Source organism: Papio anubis, chromosome 11 (genome assembly GCF_008728515.1).
Source record: "Papio anubis isolate 15944 chromosome 11, Panubis1.0, whole genome shotgun sequence".
NCBI classification, from domain to species: domain Eukaryota; kingdom Metazoa; phylum Chordata; class Mammalia; order Primates; family Cercopithecidae; genus Papio; species Papio anubis.
This window is the reverse complement of record NC_044986.1, coordinates 121,311,536-121,324,695: the sequence shown is the minus strand read 5'-3', so window position 1 is coordinate 121,324,695 and position 13,160 is coordinate 121,311,536.

Genomic DNA, 13,160 nt, shown 5'->3' with positions numbered 1-13,160 from the left:
CTGTTTTCTTTTTCAGATAAAAAATATACGTGTGATTTTTCTGAGCTATGGGCAGCATCTCAGTTTGTACTCTATTTTAAAATAAGAGCAATTGCTCTGCAAGGGACGTTTCCATTGTTTACTTGTTCTTACTTCCCCTCTCTCAATAAAACTGAGCCTCATGCGTAGATTCAAGTTATGCAAAGCTTAGATTAAACTCTTCAGTCAGAAATATTTTTGTTTCAAACTCAATTTACTCAGCAGAAAGAAAATACCTTTTCTTCCTCCCTTCCTCCTTCTCCTTTTACCTACTACTCCCTTCTTCTTCCTCCCCCTCCTTCTCTGCTTTCTCTTCCGCCTCTTCGTTCTTCATGAAACTTCAACCATACTGACCTTTGTTCCTTTAACATTGATCATGAACAACTTTCCTTACATTTGATATGTTCTATGATGGCATTTTGAATGGGTGTGTCATATTCTGCCACATGAATGTATCTAATTTATTTAACGCTTTCCTGATATTAAATCTGCTCTTGAAATATGTATATATGAGACAATATATGTATTTGAGACTATATATATATATATATATGTATGTATTTGAGACAAGGTCTTGCTCTGTTGCCTAGACTGGACTGCAGTGGTATGATCACGGCTCGCTGCAGCCTCGACCTTCCAGGCTCAGATCATCCTCCTACTTCAGCCTTCCGAGCAGCTGAGACTACAGGTGTAGGCCACCATGCCTGGCTAATGTTTTTTATATCTATTTATTTATTTAAGAGATAGAGTTTTACCATGTTGTCCAGAATGGTCTCGAACTCCTGGGCTCAAGTGATCTGCAAACCTTGGCTTCCCGAAGTGCTAGGATTACAGATGTGAGCCACCGTGCCCAGCTTGAACTTTCAAATGATGATGTTGAATTTATTTAGATGAATAAATAGAATTAAAGAAACAAAAATGTTTTCAATAGTTGCTACATTTATATTATCCTTAGAGCTTCCCCAGGCTTGTTTCAATGCCTCCACTCTGTGTCATCATGATCTTCAGAAAAGCTTTGCATTAGAAGCAGTACCATTTTTTATTGATGTGTTATGAGTTTATGTCTCTACTATTGTGTCATCTGCATCTCACAGTTGTGTTTCATGACTGCATAGACCTACTCAGGTAACCAAATGCAGTATTGTTGAGAGTTTAAACCTGAATCGCACCCACACTCATGCACAAGGAGACTATACTCAGGGAGCCCTCACCGTGTGATCAAACCTGTGCAAGGCAGAGTTCAAATGATATGGTCTGAGGGTCACCGGCATTGAAGGATAAAAATAACTATAACAATAAAACAATGATGATGATAGCTAACAGTATATAACACTACTACATCTCCTAGAGAGCTCTACATACTTGAATGTAATCATTATTTACTTCGGACAACAACCCATATGACTATTGTTTATCATTGTCTCCATTCTGCACCAAGAAAATGAAGGCCAAAAAAAGTCTGTGTAATTTTCCTGAGATGATGCACACTTGTAATTAAAGGAGCAGGGCTGGGATCCCAGGCAGTAGGGACCTGGGTCTGCACACAATGTTTATAAGAGGACTGGGAACCAGGCAGCATAGTCAAAGAAAATTGAAGAACAGAATCATTTATTATCAAGTGCTAAATTGCTAGACAAAAATAATCAGTACATCAGCTACTGTATAATGAGGTGTTAATTGTGTGGTAAGGAAAAAGGAACTTGGATAAATTGCGGTCTTCTCAAACAAAGGAGATTAAGGAATACTCCATGGAGAAAGTGTCAATATGTAGAAAAAAAGACCAGGGTCTTCTGCAGATAGAGGGCAGGAGGAGTAGAACCAATATTGTCTTCATATCACCAATGTCGGTTTTGTATTTTTATTTTGCCAATGAGTACTCTGGTTGTTGATGTTATTAATATGGCATGAAAAACATTTTAAAACAATTGTGGTATTTTGTTTATTTTTATAGGTGTAGATTTTAGAACAACTTTAAATTCTTGTGATAGCTGCCAGAGGAGGATTACTGTGGACATTTTGAAAGACTAATTTATAACACAATTCAGAATTCTAGGGCAATATAATTTCAGAAAACAGATTAGTGTGTGTATACTAATTGAGCATGGCACTTTGAAATAAAACCTAAGCCTGCGGTATGTAACTTGATTCCCTTTCCTGCAAGGGGAATGGCCCATCGACTCTCAGGGAACAATACGGTTACACTGTCAGTGAACTTGACTCTACATGAACCTCTTGAGGCTGCCAATAGTTCTCAGGCTCTGGGCGGCATCCGATTTGTTAGATGGGGGTCCTCATGCTTCCCTGGATCTTGTATCCACACAGTACATGTCTTTTCTTCCATACTATAACTTTAAGTCTCTTTGTAGGAATAAGTTTTTACCAAAATTTACTTTGGTTAAGACCTACTGGTAATGGGGAAATATTGAATAACAATCAGTATTTCCAGGGAGCTTGCTTTTCATTGTGCAATGTGCTGTTTTGAAAACTTTGACAGACCGAGTATTCTATTTAAGAAAATAATTCTAGTTTATTATTTGGTACATTAGTTATTTATCACTAATTAGAATCACTTGAAATGAAAAAACAAATACATGAACAACAACAAAATCTTGTGTCTGGTGTGTCCAACCATATGACCATGAGTTATTTCGACCCTGATTCTTGTAGGCAAATCTGCTAGTATCATTAATTTTGGGAAAACGTTACAACTGCAATTTATTTTTATGGGGAAAAACATCCAAATCTTATATATAACATGAACCTTCACTTAACTAAATTTTAAGTAACTGTGAGAAAACTCTCACCTATGATCTTAAAGCTCTTGCAAAATGACATCAGCTTTAATTTTATAGCAAGTTCAGATTTGCACTTTCAGACAGAGGAGAAGAGGTTTGTGTTTTGTGTCCTGCTTAGATAATACAACACAATCAAACCTGGCAAAGCTAACATGAGTTCTGATTACACTTAAATTCTCCTATTTACTCCATTCTATTTTTATTTATTTATTTGTTGGTTTATTTATTTATTTATTTATTTATTTTGAGAAGGAGTCTCGCTCTGTTGCTCAGGCTGGAGTGCAGTGGTCGGATCTCAGTTCACTGCAAGCTCCGCCCAGACCAGGTTCCCGCCATTCTCCTGCCTCAGCCTCCCAAGTAGCTGGGACCACAGGCTCCCACCACCTCGCCCGGCTAGTTTTTGTATTTTTAGTAGAGACGGGGTTTCGCTGTGTTAGCCAGGATGGTCTTGATCTCCTGACCTCGTGATCCGCCCGTCTCAGCCTCCCAAAGTGCTGGGATTACAGGCTTGAGCCACCCCGCCCGGCTAATTTTATTTTTTAAATGTTTCTTTATTTATTTAGAAACAGGGTCTTGCTCTGTCACCTAGGCTGGAGTGCAGTAGTGTGATCATAGTTCATTGTAGCCTCAACCTCCTGTGCTCAAGTGATCCTCCTTCCTCGTCTCCTGAGTAGCTCGGACTACAGGTACACACCACCATGCCCCTCTGACTTCAAGTCTTCATCCAGTTATTCTGTGGTTCAACTGGAGGAACTGCTTTGTTTCCCCGCAAGAAGCATACATATATATTTTTTTTAGAGATGGGATCTCACTATATTACCCAGGATGGTCTCAAAGTCCTGGGGCTCAAACAATCCTTCTTCCTCAGCCACCCAAAGTTCTGGGATTACAGGTATGAGCCACCATACCCAGTTCCTCTCCATTCTAAAGAGAGAGGTTCCTTCGTTATACTTTAATCAGTTTATAGTGATATCTTTATTCAAACTTACATAAAGTGTTAGTTTTCTGAATTTTTCAAAACATCTAAGATTAAATTTTTTATTTTGATAAGATAGTTAAGAAGTAAATTTACTTAATAATCGTATCATTATTAATGTACTTTATGTTTCCAATATCATCAGTCTATATCATTAATGTATTCATATAGGCCATATTTATCTCTCTTAGTGCCATGGGTTTGTTGTAAATGCTAATGTAGTTTATTTCCAGACCAGCTTGAGCAGGCTGACGCCTTCTGTCTTTTCACATAAAAGGGAAGATCTCTCATTTTCAGAGATTGATGATAATCCTACTATGTTGCATACCCCACTTACCTTTTCACCTTTGTATGTATATATATATAGACTCAATTTTAATTTAAGAACTCTATTATGATAATTAAGTACGAACCACACTTTGACAATTGTTGTGGATGTAATTCTTATTATGCTTCGCTCATGACAAGATAAAGCCGTTGATTTAAGTTTTGGCAGATGAGCAAAACTCCTGCAATGATTCCAGCTGGAAGAGTAGAGAGAAGAAAAACATAATGTCTGTTTGGCTCAAATATTTGTTCGAATGAAATTATAAGGCTGGAATGTCCAGAAATATTGTAGTTTGAAAATGTAGAAAATCCACAAAGTTTGTAAATATGCTGGTCATAATGTTTTGAGTGTTTAGTGCCACAAGGAATAGTTGATCAATCGAATCTGACAATCCTGCCGGTTGATCCATATAATGTCATTGCCTCTCTTGCTGGTAGTGGGTCCATTTTCTGAAATGTGTAATAGAATAAGTCCTCTTTATTCTATTGTGGCAGCTATGAAGTTTTGTTATAAGTTGACACAGTTGTAAAGAATGTAATTTTCATATCAACAAATATGGGAGTTTTAGAAATTAAAAAGGGTTGACTAAAAATTAGACACATTATCTTAAATTTACCTAGTGAAATCTAAATACCAGAATGATTTTATCTCTCAGATTATTCACTGAAAGTATACATGGAAAATCTCAAATGATGCTTCTTGCCTGGAAATAAAGCAGTCCTTCCAGTTGAACCATGGAATAACTGGATAAAGATTTGAAGTCAGACCTCCAACTGTCCTGCAGAGGAATGGAATTATTGTTTGCCTTCTTTATGCCTCCATATAATTCCACCACCCCCTGCTTATAGTGACTCTCCATTTTGAGGGAAGAAATGTATTCTTTTTCTCAGTCTTTACAAATATATCAAGGGAATATAATTTCCTTCCAGTTGCAATATATTTCTTTTATAAAGATATAGAGTAAAATGTCAGAGGTGATAAACATATTTCATTTTAAAGCAATCTAAAAAATGGATTGCACAAAAAAATCGTAGATGTTTCTTATCCTGATAATACTCACACGACAATTAAGGACAACACACAAGTGCCACAAATGTAAAAGGTCACATAGTAATAAGATCAGCGTGATTCCTGAAGCACACTGCAGTGTTTTGCCCATAGCGGTTAAGCATATTTTTCTGATCAGGGTCAGTTATGAGGACACAGAAGGCCAGATTGTCTGCTTTAATTGAGCATCACATGCTTTTAGTACCTGAAGGGCTAGACTATGCAGTCTCTTATGGACTCATCCTTTGAACAGAGGACTTCCATCTGCTGGAAAGCACTTCTCCATCGTTTAAGTCAAGGTCATCTTATGGGCTGGGAAGGATGTGTAGAGTTGGAACCTTGCATCTATCTTGGAGGCAAAGTTTCATAAAACACTTCCCTTTCCCTGTCTTTCAGTGACGCCAACACCAAGGAGATGCCAGTACAAGGTTAGTGATGGGGACACGCACCGCTGGTCCTCATGAAGACATGGATTAGGTGGAGAGCTAGGGCAATGGCCAGCACCACAGAATGGCTGGTACACAGAGAATGGCACTTGTCACCCGATATCCTGGAATCCTATCTCAGCTTTGACTTTGGCAGGTGTCAGTCTACCTAAACTGCCTCATCTATGAGATATGACAAGTTCCTTTCTCAAACAGTTACTTTCTTCTTTTTATTTTTGTTGAGTGGCAAGGACATTTGATAACATGGCTTATATAAAATGCAAGTGTGTCGAATAGTGTCCACCTGGATTTCACATCCACTCAGAATCTCAGAATGTGACTTATTTGGAAATAGGGTCTTTGTGGGTGTTATTAAAGTAAAGATCAGGATGAAGGTGACTGGAGTCAGGTAAGCCTTAAATCCGGGAAAAGTGCCCATGTAAGAGACAGGAGGGTCCACAAAAAGACTCAGAGGTAACGATATGACACCGAACCTAGAGACGGGTGTGATGCTGCCAGATGCCAAGATGCAGGAGGCAGCAAAACCTGGGTGAGGCAGGAAGGATGCTCCCTAGAGCCCTGAGAGGAAGTGTAGCTCTGCCAACAGCTTGATTTGGGACTCTCCAGTCCCCAGAACTGTGAGAAAATAAATGTCTATTGTTTTAAGCCGTAAAGTTTGTGGTAATTTGTATGGCAGCTCTGGGAAGACTAAGTTTAATTAAGCATTGCTTTGATTAATATGAATCTCATTGGACTTTTTTATGATATCCCGTCAAGACTTATGAAGGTGAGCAGCAGGCTGGTGTAGACCTTCCTTGGATTTGAAAAGTTTAGATCGTCAACTGGAAGAGAGAATTCCTAAATTACTAATTGACTGAATCAAATATACTTTTCCCCAAAGTCTTAACATCTTTTGCTACCTCCTGTTTGTGGTTTGCCTCATGATGTTACTTCTTCCATTGCTAATAATTTTCTTTTTCACCATGAATGGGTGACCACCACAAAAGACTAGATTGCACTGACTCTCTTGCTCGAATAAATAAGAGCGCATCACTGAATTTTTAGCCAAAAGACAATTCGGGATCACCTCATTTGATGGAAATTTTTGCCTATTTTTAACACCAAAAATAAATTTAAAAACTATATATTCCCTCCCACAATGTTGCAAGTGTAAGTGGCAGCTACAAACTGTCGATATAAGTTGAAATAGTTGTAAATAATGTAATTTTCATATCAGCAAATATGGGAGTTTTAGAAATAAAAAAGGGTTGGTTAAAAATTAGACACGTGATCTTAAATTTACCCAGTGAAATCTAAATACCAGAATGATTTTATCTCTCAGATCATCCATTGAAAATATACATGAAAAACCTCAAATAACAGTTAGCATTTCTACATCATTTTCTTCTCCTTGAATATAATTATCATTCCATTTCTTCCATATAATTTTATGTTAATGTAAATGTTTCTGTGCTTCAAAGTGCTTTGCTCATCACCATATTATTTTGCTGCAATAAAAATATGGATGTAAATGTCTGTGACCACAAGACTCTAAGGGTTAAGAGCTTCTTCTAGACTGATTTTTCATTAAATTTTTAAATTTTTTTATTTGCATAGGTTATTGGGAAACAGATGGTGTTTGGTTACACGAGCAAGTTCTTTAGTGGTGGTTTGTGAGACTTTGGTGCACCTATCACCCGAGCAGTATACACTGCACACAATTTGTAGTATTTTATCCCTCACTCCCTTCCCACTCTTTTCCCCTGAGTCCCCAAAGGTCACTGTGTCATTCATATGCTTTTGCATCCTCATAGCTTAGCTCCCACTTATGAGTGAGAACATACGATGTTTGGTTTTCTTTTCATGAGTTACTTCATTTATAATCGTCTCCAATCTCATCCAGGTTGCTGGAAATGCCATTAATTCATTCCTTTTTTTAATTGATACAGAATTAAACCAACAGCATACATACTATAGTCAAAACACATAAACACATAGATACAGCAATAATCTAACAACATAAATATAAATGCAACATAAGTAGCTGAATTAATCACACAATATAAATACTAATATAGGGGCACTTCTGGAACTGCGCTGGCCCATGACCCACCCTTCAAAGATGTCTCCAGTGGGAGTGAGGCTGCTTGCTCGGGCCAGGGGTTATTCCTGGAGACACACCTCGCTGTGATCAGTCAGCATCCACTGTTCTGACAGTCCTGCAAATGGGTCACTCAGTCCTTGAGGATGATCCTGGCAATGTGACCCGGCATGACTGCACACAGCACCCTCATGCATCGATGCATGAAAGCATTTAGAACAGCACTCAACATGCCACATTTCATAAATTAAGAAATTATTAACATCAATAATGAGCTCTGCTTTGATACTCCACACTCTAAAACTGTTCTGCCATTTCTCTTATAACTAAGTCTGTTTATAGACAGAGAGAAAATTACTCTATATAAAGACCCAGTGTAGAGACTGCTTTATCAAAAAGAAGCAAGTCCTAGAAAAAAAGACTTGAAATCCTGAAAACCTCCCTATCTCTTGCTATCAGTCATTATTCAATCTCTGGAAATATGACAAGAAACCAGTGTGCAATGTAAACATATTGTAAACATATTCTTCACATCACTAGGCTGAATAAAATATAATATAAAATTATCAAGTAGGACAAGAAGACGTCTAGCATTAGTGAGGTCTAAAGATGAAAGTATTGGGCACATAAAGAAAAAGAGGATCTAAATGACAGCCTAATGCATTTGAATAGCCAAACTAATATTTTTAAGCTCTTAAAAAATGCAAATCCACTTCTTAGGTTTTATAACTTGTTAACATATCTTGCAAATCACACATTTTCCATTGTAGAATTTTATTTGTTTAAGTTGAACATCAAATGAAGACCACATCTCTTACCTAGAGAAAGCAGTTTTTAATCTCTTATTGAATATCCCCTCCTTCTTCTATTCTGGTTCACTTCTCTTCTGCTAAAACTCATACACTATAAGCCCAAAGTACATGAGTATTTGGTGAAACTTAAAGTTTTCCAGATTCTATGTAAGCATCTATGATATTTCTGTAAAAATACATGACAATGTCTAATAAACTCTTAAATATATGTTTAATGTCAAATATATGTATCTATGTTAAGAATAATATTTCTTACTAAAATTATTTTTCTTGAATTACATAGAATATTTCTTCAAAAGTAGGTTAAAGATGTTGAAATACACTATTGTTTATTAAATGTGTTTGCATAAATCTGCTCTTACTGACAGAAAGTTACTCTGAGAAGATATAGAACTTAAATCATTGAACTATTGCTTGTATTCAATAAATAACATACCTTATTTTAAACATAACCATATTCTTTGACTAATAGTTTATACTATAAAAACTACTAAGTAAAAAAAAAAATATCTAAACTAACAGGTACCAAGTAAAAAAATAAACATCTGAGTTAAGAGGTATTTTTCAGTTAGAGCTTAAAAATAAGTCTGTATTATAGCAAAACATTTAAAATTTATATAAAAATAATACTTACATGAAATGTCCTTTTTAAGAGAGATAAGATATAAATACTAATGAGGATAGTTAAAATTTTAGAAATATTTGAGCATGAATAAAGCGGTCAAATAATTTACTTCTAAATTCTACAGGTAAGTTTAGAACTTGTATTTGTGTGAGAATTGGAAAACTCAGTGAGACTTGATTTCTGATTTAAAATATTCAGAATGTAAGGAAATGGATAGCATGAGCTTTTATATTCTAAATGTTTCAAAAGTCAATATATAGTTGTATTTTAAGAAACAAGAGCTAATATACTTCTCACATTTTATTACATGCAAATATATTGAGTTCATTTTTATATTCTAACTTTAAAATAATGAACTGAATTACAGTGTCTAAAATACAATTATATGTCTTTTCAAAGAAATTAAAATTATAATATTTCATGTTCCCCTTTACCAAAATTATTCTAAATCCTGAAAAGGAACTTAGAAAGTAAAGATAATCTTATTGACCTGTTCACATACGTTCATATTTTAGCTTATTGCATTGGATTTCCCTGAATAATTAATGAAATTGACATTAACTGATATTTTCCCAAAGCCACTTTTGGTAGGTTTTCCAGATATCACTCTTTCCAGATTTCCAGTTTTTGATCAGACAGCTGAACTGAAGGAAGATAGTTCTGGATTCTTGAACTCGTTTTACTAAGAGGCTCAGTATCAACAGACGGTCCTGTCCATGGTGGTAGGTTGATCATTGTCATTATCACGCATCAATCACATTTTATGATCTGCTCGTCTGCGTGAGCTTGCAGTGCAGCAGAGTGGTATGAATGCCTGTCCTTGCCCAGAGATGTTAGATTTGACCATGCAACTTGCTTCAGCAATGGAATGAAGTGTATGCAAAATATTTAAACTTGTGTGCAGGTCTATTGAGCCGTCTTGCACTCATATGAACTGTATGCAGAGAAGATACAGCGAGTAGTCAATGACCCTCAAAGAGGAGACACGTGGACCAGACTTGCACTGCACCAGCATCCTGAAGCCTCTGGTCCAAATTCTGGAGTTCAGCTTAGCCAGGTGAGTTGCAAATGACCTGTAATCCCATGAGAAAGCAATACAGGCTCTTGGTTTTCTGTCTTTGTGACTGTTTCCACAGCAATATTGCAGCAAGAGATGATGAAAATACCCATACCAGAGTATTTTCCACTTCAGAAAAAGTAACATAAGCAGTCAGATTTTTACAAAATGGTAATAAACCCTTACTTTTATTTATATAAGCATTTCTAGTTAATTCTCAAGAAAAGTTGTACTCCATTTATCTTTATGTATTTGCTTGCTTTCTGGAGGGAATCAATAACTGGCAATCACAGCTTCAAGAAAGACGTTATTTAGAGGTTTCTTCCAAAATGTTTAGAGACAGGTAGTTTTTCTTGGGCATTTCTATAAAGGGTCTTTATCAGCTCAAACATTCTGCTTCCTCCTGTATGATTTGGTTGGTAAAGGCAGCATATGCAAGTGTTTTGGGTAGAGATATATATCATGTGTATGACTTTTGAAATCATTCAAAATTGGCTTTAAATTGCTGCTCTGCCCTTCTTAGCACATAACACAGAATAAATTACTCATCCTGCCTCAGCCTTAGTCTCCACATTGTTAAAATGGGGATAGTAAGTCAGGAGCCAAATTCCCCTGACTGATGTAAGAGTGAAGTAAGGCAATGCCAACAGCTCAAGTAATGCACATCTGCTTCCCTAGAAACCCTCATTATGTGTCAGGTATTCTGTCTAGCAGAGGTATTGCTCTAAAAATTACCGTTAGTTTAATAGAATTTTAAATACGTCACAGACTATGATAGAGTAATTTTTATGGACTGGTCTCACAAACACGCACCATACTAGACCATATCTATGAAGTGACTGTTTTCAGGCATTGGACAATGTGCAGCATAAGAATATGACCACGGGGACAAGGGAAACTCATGATTCTCCTGGCTCTCTGTGGGGGAGCAATTCCCTGAACAGCAGTGCAGTAAGTTGACCCCCATGCGGAGAATGGCAACTCCACGGAGGTGAGAAGGCAGGGGTCAGAGTGTGAGTGGTTTGGGAGTCTGTGGGGCAGAAGAAGGGGGCGTCATGGCGATTGTGAGCATCCCTTTGGGGATGCATCATAAGTCTAGGCTGCATATGCTTATGCAGCTATGACTGCTCCCGTCTTAACATAAACCTGCTTAAGGGTTTATGTTAAGGGGAGATTAAGCAGAGGACAGAGATAGGAGAGTCCTGCTGAAGGACATTGGGAGTCCAGCCTGCTATGATGGAGAGACGTTAAAGACATCTCATCAACAGCAGTCAGGCACAGAGCTGAGACGCCAGATGTTTCATTTTGGGCATAGAAGCCACCCCCTAGGATAACTCCTACTGTGGCCCCACCTTCACAAGTCTAAACCACATCGTCACAAAAAATCCTTAGAGAAGGGAGATTTTGGAGGTTCAGTTGGGAAATGAATTGGTCTTTCCATAGATCAGACCTGACAAAGCATAAAACCAAGTCTAGGTTTAGCGTAGTGGCTCACGCCTATAATCCCAGCACTTTGGGAGGCTGGGATGGAAAGATCTCTTAAACCCAAGGGTTCTAGATTAACCTGAGCCACATAATAAGACTCCATCCCTATTGAAAACAAAATGTGATCTGGGTATTATGATGTGTGCCTGTGGCCCTAGCTACTCAGGAGGCTGAGACAGAAGGATCACTTGAACCTGGTAGCTTAAGGCTACAGTGAACTATGAGGACACCAGTGCACTCCAGCCTGGGGAACACAGCAAGACTTCATCTCTAAATACATAAATAATTTTAAGAAAATACAATTTTTAAAAAAGCAATTCTATAGAAATTCAAAGTCATCAGCAGTAACTATATTGCCTGCTAATAAAAAATCAACAGTTTTCAGACGATGAGAACAGAATTCAGAGGCTGTGCAATGTGTCATCTACAATGTCCCAGGACACAGTAACAAAATAACAATGAGATATACAAAAGAATAAGTAAATATGACCCGTAGTGGAAAACAGGCCATCCGAAATAGATCCCTTTTATGGCACAGATGCGCTCTTGTAATTATATTGAAAGAATTAAAGGAAGATATGATCTTAATGAATGAATAGAGACACAGCCTCAGTGAAGACATGGAAAGCATGGCAGAAACCAAATGAAAAGTTCCGGCATTGAAAAGGCTATTCCTGAACCAAAAATTCTACTGCGTAAGCTTGGCAGAATAAAAGAGTCAGTAAATCAAAGGTGTTGATGGATATCATTGCATCTGAAGTACAAAGGATCAAAATAAACCCTTGAGGATAAATGAGTGGAGTCTCCTGGTCCCACGAGAAAATACCAAGCAGATTAGCCTCCATGTGTGGTATATGTATGCTACAACCTAATACGTGTATGCTAATACTTTGAGTTCCAAAAGGACCGTGAGGATAGGAGAGGAAAAGTATCTGAAGGAAGAATAATTGTAAAATCCTCAGGTTTTTATAAAACTTCAACTCACACACCAAAGCAGAATAAATAAAAGGAAAAGAAAAGCAGATGTAACACTATCCAAGATAAAGATGAAATATTAAAAGCAACCAGAGCAAAATGATATATTACAAAAAAAGAGAAATATTGTATACCTTTCTGTTAATTCTTATCAAATAATACTAGAAGATAATAAAATGACCGCTTTAAAGTACTGAAAGATAAAATAAACAGCTCAGAATCGTACATCCAGCAAACATATCCTTCAAAAACAAGGGTAAAATTAGATTTTTCCAAAGAATTTGTCACCAGTAGACTTAAACTCTAAGAAATGCCAAGTAATATTCTCAAGATGAAAGAAAATGATATTAATTGGAAACTTGAATTTCACAAAAGAATAAAGAATACTAAAAGTAGCTCTATGTTGGAAAGTAAAAAAAGACTTTTCCATTTTCCTAATTTCTTTTAAAAACTGTTTAAAAATAATATTGTAAGGTAAATTTTATAGCATTTATAGATACAAGATGTGTGACAAGA